This window comes from Chenopodium album, chromosome 15, assembly GCF_948465745.1.
Source record: "Chenopodium album chromosome 15, dcCheAlbu1.1, whole genome shotgun sequence".
Lineage (NCBI taxonomy): Eukaryota > Viridiplantae > Streptophyta > Magnoliopsida > Caryophyllales > Amaranthaceae > Chenopodium > Chenopodium album.
The window spans coordinates 4,482,777-4,493,213 of NC_137848.1; the positions used below are offsets into that span (position 1 = coordinate 4,482,777).

Here is a 10,437-nt window from a genome sequence, read left to right on the forward strand (position 1 = left end):
GAGAGTCATCACCAAGTTTAATAATCTGTAAATAACGTAAAGTGTAAGAGAGTACGCACCAAAACTCTTGGAACGTATATACCTTGAGTATGAACATATGGGGGGAGTTATGGGGTTTTATATTTAACTATAACTTCTACTGGAGTACAGGACGTTGTACATTCCTTTTATTATTATTATGCGCAGGAATTCCGCCACTTACGAGTGGTTTTAGATGCTGGCACGGTTAGCTCCCGTGTCAGTAACCTCAATTTATTGGGGAGGTTAGTGGGAAACCCGTTCGATGCGTAATCAATGCTAAATAAATTATTTAGTGTCTAGTGAGAACTTTTATTGATTGTTGTATGCTTGAAAAACAGGTGCAACGAGGTAAGTTGTGTATTGATAGGGAATTGTATGCTAGTGTGTTAATTACGCTTATGTACTCAGCTTTGCTGATTGTGTGTTTTGTGTGGTTGTCGGCCTTGTCTTTATCCTTGCCCTATGATGACCCATTTTTAATGGAGAGTAGTGGAAATAGGTAAAGATAAGTTTTTCAGGTGATGAAGCATGTTCATGAATGGGCATGAGTGAAAAGCGAATCATGCTAGTTTCTATAAGTATATGATGTGTTTATTGCTTTAATTATTTGTGATATTAATATTATGCATGACTAACGAAACGGTTTTGAATTTGGTTTGGTTTTAATAAGGGCCTATTATGGTTCCAAGTTGTAGGTTGATTTTATTTTACTTCGGTTGACTTTGGTTTGACTTTACTTTCGTTGGTTGACTTTTCAAGTTGACTTGTTTTCAATGGTTTTGAAATTAGCCTTCTGCTGTGTGTATTTGATAGTTGCCTTAACCGTTTTCACGGTGGCGGTAATGTCTTAGATATTCCTATTTAAAGTTTTAAACAGGGCAAAACATGTATTTTAAAAGAAAGGAATTTCTAGGGTGTTACACGGAGTATGTTGAAGCTCAAGATGTGAGATACGCACTACAGCTGGCCATACGGTTTAGGTATAGGAATTTGTGGGTTGAAGCAGATGCAGTGAATGTCATCCAAGCTATTGTATCCGATGATGATGATCGTGCTCCTATTCATGTCGTTTATGATGATATTAGAAAGGATAGAGTGTGGTTTAATGTATGTTTGTTTTCGCATGCTAAGAGGAATTGAAATACGGTAGCTCACCTAGTTGCTAGGGGGGATACGGGAGGGAATGATGAATTTGTAAGGTTTAGTTCGTTTCCTAGTAGTATTGTAACTTTAGCAGAAATGGACATTTCCCCTTAATTAATATAATTCTCTATCGTTTTCCTTCAAAAAAAAAAATGGGAATTTTCCGATTGCAGCCATTTAGGGTGTGTTCTATGAGAAGATACAAGTTGATCCCCTTGATAAACATTTTTAAAGTGACATCCTTTGTAATACCTCGTATTTTTGAAACATATTTTCTAAATAATTAATTAAATATTATTTTCTAAAAAGGGTATTTTAAGTAATTTTACTATTTGAATTTTGGAGCCAAAATTTATTTACACAATCATTTTTAATCTTTAAAGTCTAACGAATATTTCCCTAAAACTATAAGTGGAGGTCCGAAAATATGAGCATAGATATTCTCAATATTTTCGGCCACCATATGCTAATTTTGGGTTAATTATTTTGTTAGTTTTGTATATTAATTATTTTCCTCAAATTCCTTATTTCCTTAATTCTTATTTTCCATATATCTCACAAAGTTTTGATCATCTTATTTCTCTACCTTAAATCATTCTTGATTATTCCCCAAGCAAAGCCATTTTCCATATTATTTTTCATGACAACACACTTTCCTTAAATTAATTATTCTTAGTCACCTTAATATTAAAATTTTCATAATTCTTTAAATCTCTTCTCCAAGTAATCAATATCAATCAATCAGTAATCAATAACTACATACTAAAGGACACACTAATAATGACACGTGTCATCGCCTTGTGTGTCCTTAGTTTTTTTTTTTAACAAAAATCATTTTTGGAAACAAATCTTTTACCGTACATGAATAAAAGATAACATATTTATATATAAATAAAATATTTGATGTATATTTTCATAACATATTAACAACTATATAAACATAAGTAATAAATAAAAGTGAAAATCAAATATTTAATAAAATTTGAGTCAAATATTACAAATAGGATTTTATTTTATTTTATTGAATATTTTTATTTATTTATATATTAGAAGCTCCAAGAAAGTAATTCGAATATCAAATATTAAAAAATTACTTAAGATAAAATAAGAGATTTGGCTGACTATGGAGTTTATGCTAATAAAGTTTTCAGACCTGTTGCACCTTCTGCCTCACTAGTGAGGTTGTGGTTAAAACCGAGCCCAGGCTCTGTGAAGGCGAATTGCAATGCTCATGTAGGTAGCATGACTGGTTTAGGCGTAGTGATCAGAGACGAGCTGGGCAATCTGTGTGCTGCTGCTGTTTGCCGAGAGCCTGCAGGATGGTCCTGTGAACTTGCTGAAGTTGTTGCTTGTATCTTTGGGATTCAATTGTCTCTCAGGTTGGGTTATTACAATGTGGTGTTAGAAAGTGATGCTTTATTTGAAGCTGGTCTCGAGAGTTCGGAAGATGGAGTTGGGTTTTGATACGTTTGGTTTGCTAATTGAGGATATTATGCATTTGTCTAGTGTTTTTAATTTCTTTTCTATCTCTCATGTTAAAAGAGCTGGAAATACTCTTGCACATCTCGTTGCTAGATGGGATTCAAGAGGTTGTAACGAATTTGTTTGTTTGGCTCCTTTCCCCCAAAGCCTACAAACTTTGGCGGATTTAGACCTCAGCTAATATATTATCGGTTGCTTGCTTTCAAAAAAAAAAAAAGAGATTTGATTTATCTTTCTACAACTATAAATTTTAGAAGAAAAAAATAATTCTAATATAATTTGAGACATACATAGTGTAACAAGTTGAATCGGAAATATCAACCATTTAGGCTTCTAATAGGTTCTTTCATAATTAAATTCATCACAATATTTTAGAAAAATTAATAATTCAAAATTAAATGTAGTGTTAATATGAAAATAATTACTCTATTAAAAATCACTATGCATGGCACTGGATCTAACCTAGTTTCCTTAATTCTTTTTACCATAATTCTTCTTACATTCTCCTACCATAAATCTTTCATTCATGAGCCTATAAATACCCCATAATATCTCTATATTCTTCACATCAAAACCCAATTCTCTTCTTCTTCTTCTTTTCCCTAAACCTTTTCATACTTTTCTTTCTACTCTTTTCATATATAATCAGCCCGTATATCTTTGAAGCCAATTTTCTAGCACTTCTGGTCCGTTTTTGGGATTTTGGTGTCTCACGGAAGATTGTTCCTCTCAAAAACACCTAGAGGTTAGGCTCAAGAATCACCAAATTCAAAATTATATTGAAGGAGTTATGGTCTCTGCAAGTTCTGCCTATTCTTTCGAACGGAAATTCAATTCTCTTTAATCCTATTCCTTTATTATTTTCATGGTTAGTTTTCTAAAATATAAATACTTATTTCAAAGCTATAATTTTATATTAAAGTATTATTTTAAAAGAGTTTTATAGTCCATGCACATTAGATTTGAGTTTATGTCCAAAGATTTTGTGATAACCTTATGATGCTAATTGCAAAGTGTATTCGTGATTGAACTCTGAAAGTGCGAAGTGTTGACAGATATTTGGAATCAAGGTACGTTTAGTCGGTTTAGGTGGCTAAATACTTTTGAAAGTGATTGTTTGAATAACATGTTTTATACTCCCTCTGCCCACGATTATCCGCAACATTTACCATAAATGGGTGCTCTTTATTATCTGCAACAAAAAATTTTATTTCCATTTTTAGTAAATTTTATAGAATAAAATGACCACCTTACCCTTACTTTATTTTTTTAAACTTTGTTTAACATCTTATAATTACACGTACTTACCAACTAATTACCACCTTACCCCAGCTACTTCGCCGCCCCTACCATAGTTGTTAAAATCACGATCTGGATCTTACGATCCTACGATTGTAGGATCCAAAATTGCATGATCGATCCGGATCTTTGGTAGGATCTTAAAGTTCGTAGGATCTTACGATCTCACTCTGACATTAATTATGAGTGGTAGGATCACAACAAGATCCTACAATTTTATTACGATCCTACGATCCAATCCAACATTTCACTATAATATGAAACTTTAATTTATTTTGATATATATTTTATTACTCATTAGGTTATATGCACCTAAAGTTAATGTATACAATAATAATCGCTAATAAATTAGCGAATCCGAGACATTAATATGATTTTATCAATTGACAACTTGCAATTGTCATAGTTAAGGTCTCATTCTTGACAAATTAAATTTGCACATAATTTATCAATTTAATTTGGTGTTATTAATCTTCTAACTACCATACTAACAAAGCTAAATGAAGATCGACCTTTGTTAAGTAGGATTTTAACAAAGGTCGATCTTCATTTAGCTTTGTTATTAATATTATTCGGTGTTAAGTAGGATCTTACAATCCTATGATCCGATTCTATCGATTCGATCTCACCCCCCTCATCGATCCAAGGTAAGATCCCGATCCTAACAACCTTGGCCCCTACCACCATTCCCAGAGCACCACCCCCACTGCGACCAGACCCAGATCGCCGCGCCATTCTCCGACCAGACCCCAGATCGCCGCGCCATTCTCCGACCACACCCCATCGCGCCATTTTCCGTTGCCACTAATCCACCACAACCACTAATCTGATGAGTTCGTGGATTTCGGTGGTTTGATTTCGTGGGTTTCGTGGTGGGTTTCTGTAACACCCCAATAATTCTCTCTTAAAAACCTGTAAATATCTTTAATAAATTGTAAGAGAATTACTAACGTGCTACTGCCACGTGTTCAAACGTTAAGGCTAATTCAGAATTTAGCAGCGGAAAAACTAACCCAGTTATAAATAAGTTTCAAAATCAACAAAAAAACCAAATTAAGTCTTACAAATTGGAACCATTAAGGCCCTTATTCAAAACCTAATAAACTTAGTATTCAATAAACCAAACTGCAGTTTAAATAAATTCAAGCTTATGAAAGTAAATAACTACGAGCAATAACCAACTCTCCACTCAAAATCCCACCACCTTAATGCAAGTCCAAACTATGTAAAAACCTGTGATAAGTCTGCTCCCCAATATTACAAGTGTAAAGATTGGATCATTATAGGGTCATTGAAAGGCGAAGGCCATGACCAAGAAAAGACACACAAAAGCACGCAATTAGCAACGCTGAGTACATACAAGCTACGAAATATAACTATAAATTCCTAGAATGCTACTAATAATCAATCAACACACTAAGAATTTAATTATTGACTTGAACAGAAGACTCAACTGTTAACATTACCAAGACTTTTCTAATTAGTATTGATTATTTCATTTCATTTATTCATTGGATTAAGAAATAGACAAGGTTGTCTCCCCATGCTCCAATTTGGAACATCGATTAAAGAAAAACCCCATGCCTCCTTTCGGAAACATCAATAAACATCTAATGACAATGGGCTCGACTCCGTGGCCATAGTTAGTATGAGATCTCATCTAACTACTTATAGTTTTTAAAAAGTATTTGTAAACAAGAGACTTGTATATCAGATGGCCTCTAGAAAGTACACGGCTAATACACCGTGGACCCCAACCTCTGATTGTCAATACTCCAAACGTGCACAAATCTAGAGTTTTATCCTCAAATCCTCAACCTTGTTTTATAAGACTTTAATTCTCCCTTGACTCATTCCATTTCAAATATGAACGAGTAATAAAAATAATTCATTTAACATATTCACGTATCTTTGCTTCTAAGCTCATCTTGCAAGTTAATACATAAATAATACTTACAAGATAAATTAATACGCATTTCTCATACATGAAACAAAATCAGCCATTAGATACATTAATTACTAATCACACTTACTACCATACAATTTCAACCAATCCACAATTTTCCTAACATGATTCTAAATTTTTCCAAGTCCTTAGACATGCTCCTAAAGTCAAGGTTTTTGTATCCTTGTACGTACCTTGAGTAAACGAATTGGTTGGCCACTTAACCAACTAGAAATCACCATCTATAAAGTCTTCTCCTAAACCAAACAATAAGATTTCAATCAACTCCCAAACAACCAAATTTACAGCAATACTAACTCACTTTAAAACCTTCAAAACCTAATTATATTAAACAACACATTAATACCTTCCCTTTAATTAAAATCAAAAGCTTATACATAGTTCTTTATATTTCCTTCCTAAAAACCTTAAAATGAACCTTTATACATAAAATTACAGCATACTTAAGCTACTAAGAAAACTGAAAATTTAGTTTGTTATTATATTTTGGAAAATCAACAATCTACACTTTAAATATCAAAGTAGTAGCTTAATAAAAAATGTAGAAACATAAAACTTCTTACTTTGATACTAAAACAATACAATTCATATTTTTAAGTCTGAAATTTAATTAAAACTTTATTAGCAACCCATTAACTAACATTGTTTAATTAGAATAGCCAAGTAGTATAAATAGAACTCTAAAAATATGATTTAGATTAATTTAAAACCAAAAATCCATATTTTTATAATCTGAAAATAGAACTCTAAAAATATGGTTTGGGTCGGGTAAGTGTAGGTCGAGTCAACTCGGTTCGCGTTAATTCGGGTTAGTGTCGTCCTATGTGGGTCGGGTTCGAGTTGGGTCATGCTTGAGTCGGGTTACGGTCGGGTCATACATCTTATAGAGTTTGGATTGGGTTTAGGTCGGGTTACATTCGGGTCGGGTTTTCACGGGTTAGAGTCATTCTCGGTTTTGAGTCGAGTTCGGTTCAAATCAATCATTTGCGGGTTATAATCAGGTCGGGTCATTCTTGGGTTTGATTCGGGTTCGGTTCAAGTCAATAATTTGCGGGTTATAATCAAGTCGGGTAATTTCCAAGTCTAGGCATTCTCGGGTTCGAGTTGGGTTCGGTTCAACGCAATAATTTACTTATTTTTTGCAAAATCACACATGAGGGTGGTTTCAACCTGTTGACTCGGTTTCACGGCGTTAACTACCACGTGTGAGGCACGTGCAGCGGTTTACCCCCCCTTTAAATTTTTTACCCTTTCTTTCCCTCCAATTCAATTTTCTCTCTCCTTTCAATTATCACGCTTGCCAACGCATGTTTTTAACGATTAATATCTCTAATTATCAACACTATAAAATTATAAAAATTGGATATTAATAAAATATACTTCTTCTGTTTTTTTTATAGTTGCAACACTTCTCTTTTCACGCTTGTCAATGCATGTTTTTAATCGTTTATATCTTTAATTACCAATATGTAAAAAATTATAAACATTTGATGTTAATATTGTATAAATCAATACGAATCAAACAAGATCCAACATGAATATATTTTTACTTAAGCATAAATCGTTAAAGCTAGTCAAAGTGAAACAAATGAATAGTGTAAAAATCAAATTGTTGCAACTACGTAGTATAAAAAACGGAGGAAGTATATTGAAACGATTCAAACAAAATCCCACATGAATATATTTTATCGTATCTATAAACCACAAAAGCGAATCTAAGTGTATTGTGTGAATAATGTAAAAATCAAACGATGTCTACTAAAAAAAACGGAGGAAATATATATTATTGCGTATATACAAATAAAAATAAAAAACTCTTTTACTTCATATTTTCCCTTTGTTCCATATTCATTCTTCCGGATTAAGATGATTTATGGGTTTTCCCTCAAAAAAAAAAAGATGATTTATGGGCTTTGTTTGAAAATCCCAATTAGCCCAACATCCCATTTCACGCTTCACACAATCACACCATTCAACAAAATCACAAACCCGATTTCCTTTTTCTTTCTCTCCTGCTTGATTGGTTCAGTTTCTCTCTCCTCTGCAATCTACTACCGCCGCGGAAGTCGCCGGAATGTCGTCAGTCCCAGGTAAATTTTGACAATTAATGGCATTTTTTTTAAAAAAAATTTCCATGTCAATTGTTTAGATGTAATTAGGGTTATTTATGCATCAATTTAGGTCTAATTTCTGTGAAAACGAACCATTATAATCCAATTAAGCTTATTAATGTGCTCTTTATATTATATTTTCCATGATTTTCGATTGAGAGTGAGGGTGAGGGGGTTGGGGTTTCGACCAGGGGTGATTGAGAGTAGTTAGGGTGAGGGGATTGGGGTTTCGACTAGGGGTGAGGGTCGATGGGGTTGGGGTTTCGGCTGAGGTAGGGTAGTGCGAGTAGGGTTACGGCTAAGGTTTAGGGTGGTGTGGTTAGGGTTCCGGCGAGGTGGGGGTAATGGGGTTGGCTGGTCAGTTGGTTGGGATAAAGTGAGAAGACTGGGTACCCGGTCAAATAGCCAGGACCGGTCTGGATATGGAACCGGTTCTTGAAAATCTAACCGATCTCAGAACCGGTCAACTCGGTTCCAAGTTTCCTAGAACCAGTCTTAGAACTGGTGGGAAGCAGTTCGCCAGTTCTAGAATCAAACCATCACTACACCATGCCTAGGCCTAGCCGCACTACCGCCCATGCCCTTCTTCCAAATTTTATTTAGGCTTAATAACCTAAGTTTTTCAATTACATGACTTAATCTACTTATTTTGATGATATGAAGGTCATATAGGCATAATTTCTATTATAAATGTTGAAACTTAGCCAATCAACCGATTTCGATTAAATTATATGACTCTTATCTCACTTATTTTGCTGAATCTAACTATATAAGGTCATGTAAGCATATTATCTGTTATATAGCTCTAAATTTAGTTGAATTAACGGTCTTAACATTGTGTGAATCAACTCAATTCATTGAATTAGTCTTTTTAAATCTCAGTTACCTTTATACAATTATTTGGATGAAGTTAAAGTCATTATATGCATCATTGGTACAATATAGGTCCAAAATTTGTTCTAATGATCTGTTTCGGTTTCAACTCAATATTATTCAACCCAAAAATCTAATATAGACTTGTTTACTTGTTTAGTTAAACTTCTTTTTAATTATTGTTAATTCAAAAAAACAAAGTTTAAATCAAATCATCGTATTATGCATGGATCTTGCAAACTGTGGGATGAATACTTGTTCATGCTACTGATGCTGATACTTAATAGTGTGCTGGCAAACTTTCATTCTAGATCTATTTTTGAGATGTTGAATTCTTTGTTCATGAGTTGTTGAATTCTTTGTTCATGCTAAGGATGCTTATCTTTTGAGTTATATAAAATCACAGAATCAAGTAAATGTTAAACGAGCCTAAAATTAAGCCCAATTATTTGGATGAAGTTTAGGTCATTTATGCATCATTTGTTATAATGATTCGTTTCGGTCTGATTTTGAATCTGATGTGAATGAATGGAATTTGTTGTACAAGTGTGGATATTGAGAGTGTGTTGTGTTGTGGTGTGGAGAAGTCACTGCACCCTTGTTTCACCATCCTTTTGATGTTGATATAGTCTATATTCAACCCAAAAATCCAATATAGACTTGTTTTAGCTTAGTAACCTGGTCTTTTTTTTTTTGGTGAGCACAAGGGGCAAGCCCCTTAATAGTAACCTTATTCATAGAAGTAAAACAACTATATGACTTAGTTTTTAATAATATTAAATTAAAAATATATGGCATCAAAAGTATGCATTGCATAGTGTGTATTGCTAAAATGCTGCAAGATAATATTATTAAAATACTCTTATGTTTTTTTTTTTTATTAACTCTTTTTGTTGTACGTGTGTAGATTTTTTTCCAAGGTCCTTGCATATATTCTTTGGAAAATTTTGATGAAACTAGAGATTTCCATGACAAGGAATTACGACTTGAAGGATCAATTTTTCCAATGGGCAAGAAGTCGTAAGTCGCATTTTAGTGAGCGTTTAATAAACCCTCGCTAATTTTAAACGCCTTTGAAGCGGTGGTGTTATTTTTTATTTCCTTTTTTGAATGGTCAAGAAAGTGGCAAAATACCCTAGCAACATGGGTCCTATGACCGTGAGGTTAATGCCCAAAGAATCAAGCTTGTAAGCTAGCCTATCATTGTAAATCATCCTTACATAAGTAAATTTCACTCCATTGAAGCTCTTGAAAGTCTTGGTCAATTCAGCTAAGTCATTAATGATAAGAGGCAAGCTCGTGTTGCAAATTCACTGCAACTGTGTCAAGCATGACTCTTAATACATGACTACATGAGGCATTTAATTCCACCTCAATATCCATGATTTGTAGCTCTTTAGCCACTGCCATACCTTCTCTAACTTTAGCAGAAGAAACTTTTTATCTTACTACTCAGGTTTACTCAGATAATACTTAATGGTTTAAAGGTCTTTCATCTTAAATTATTTTTTTAATTGATATTATGTTCAAGTTATCAACGTA

General features: G+C 33.5%; 1 long non-coding RNA gene across 1 annotated transcript; it reads left to right on the plus strand.

Moving 5' to 3' along the window:
* Positions 1-7,763: 7,763 nt before the first annotated feature.
* On the plus strand, positions 7,764-10,149 carry LOC145581659 (uncharacterized). The gene is made up of 2 exons (XR_014099659.1): positions 7,764-8,001; positions 9,803-10,149. It is a non-coding gene; the product is annotated as an uncharacterized LOC145581659 (long non-coding RNA).
* Positions 10,150-10,437: the final 288 nt, after the last annotated feature.